A 1,762-nucleotide genomic window follows, 5' to 3' on the forward strand; every position below is an offset into this window, starting at 1 on the left:
TGTCTTAGTTACTTTTCTATTGCTGTGATTTTAAAAACAAACAATAACAAAACAAAACCAAACAAACAAAAAACATGAATTAAGTATTCAATATTTGAATGCTTCATCTGACATTGCTGATGACTATATGGGCGTATTTTTTCTTTCTTCTACCTTTATTCTCTAATTCAGGATATTATTAGTGTAAAGGAGTATTAGCATCATTTTTACCTTTGTGTTCTTTTCCTGTACTCTAACCTCTGAGAGCTCTGGAAACTAACTGCACGGTGAAGAAAATGGTGTCAAATGAATTGATTGTAATTTGCACATTTTTCCCCTTCAAAATCCTGTTCTCGTCAGTGCAACCAGTAAATTTGAAACAATAAATTAACATATGAAAAATGAGAGTTAATGGATTTTTTTTGAGGAAAGTGAATAAGCCTGGCCATAAACAGTAAATGTCAACTATAACAGATTATAACATTGGCAGATAGGAAATCATTCTAAAATTCAATGCACTTTCTATGTGTCTCCTCATTAGCAGAGCTGAATCTTTTATTAGTAATTGTGCTCATGTTATATGAGGCAAATAACATTTGGAGACCATCAGAAAACATCAATTCACTGGTCAGAATTAATGGAATGGGAAAGGCAATCTCAGTTAAAATGTTGCATTATGTAATATAAATAATTCATTTCATAAAATAATCTATTTTAATTGGGTAAGAGAGACAATCCCAAAGTGTTTGAATTTTATGTCATAAGCCAATGTTCAAATTTGCCTTCATATTGTACATAGTGTTCCTACTATGACCTACCTACCGCCTTATTAGAGTGCTTCATATTTTTCAAGCCTATAGATATTTTTTTAACATTACAATGAGAAAAATTTAAACAGATGATCTAGCTTTTAATCTGTTTTACCTTTTTTATGATGTTAAATTCAAATAGAATATTTTCACTTGTCTTTCAACTTGACCCATTTAGAGTCTTCAGAATGCTACATGTGTGCATAGCTGAGAGCTATATTTCTGTCTTAACTATATTATAGAGTTCATAGAATTACCCTGTGATTCACAAGCTGGTTTTTAGACTGCAGTGTTCTTTAAGTGCTCACAAGAAAATCACACACCTTAACAAGTACATTTCTACTGAACTCCATTTCTGATCACAGAACACAGGACTGATTTTCTCCCCTACATTGTTTCTATGTTCAATTTTCCATGGTGGGGAAATGGTTCTTACCCTACTCCAGCAACCTTTCCTTATTTCTTTCCAATTCCCCAGTCAGATGATATTTGCATGGAAATGATGGCTATCTGAAATCCCAGTACAGACTGAAGAGAGCAAGGACCAGAGAGATATTGTGGCAAGGTCTCCTGAGTTCAAATTCCACTGGGTCCTTTGGTAATATTCTGATATTTACTGACAGTAATGAAACACTTGGTGAATACAATGTATAGATGATCTTCCCTTGCTGTCCGTGGAATATGTACTTAAGCTCTGAGCATTAAAAAAATAATCCATTCATGATCAAGATATTTACCTAAAATGTTATACTTTTTTCACACATTGTATGCATATTCTCTTGTATAGCTTAAACCAACTCAAAATTACTCAAAGTGCCTCAATGTAAATAACGCCGCAAAAGTTGTTGTTGTTTATTATTTGAAAGTAAGAGCAGCATAGACATATGGTTTTCATTTTAAATATTTTTGAGCTGCATAATCTCACAAGAGACAGCTATATTTGGGTCCTTTCTGCTAGTGTATGCAATGGTGTC

The sequence above is a fragment of the Mus caroli genome, chromosome 6 (genome assembly GCF_900094665.2).
Source record: "Mus caroli chromosome 6, CAROLI_EIJ_v1.1, whole genome shotgun sequence".
Classification (NCBI taxonomy): domain Eukaryota; kingdom Metazoa; phylum Chordata; class Mammalia; order Rodentia; family Muridae; genus Mus; species Mus caroli.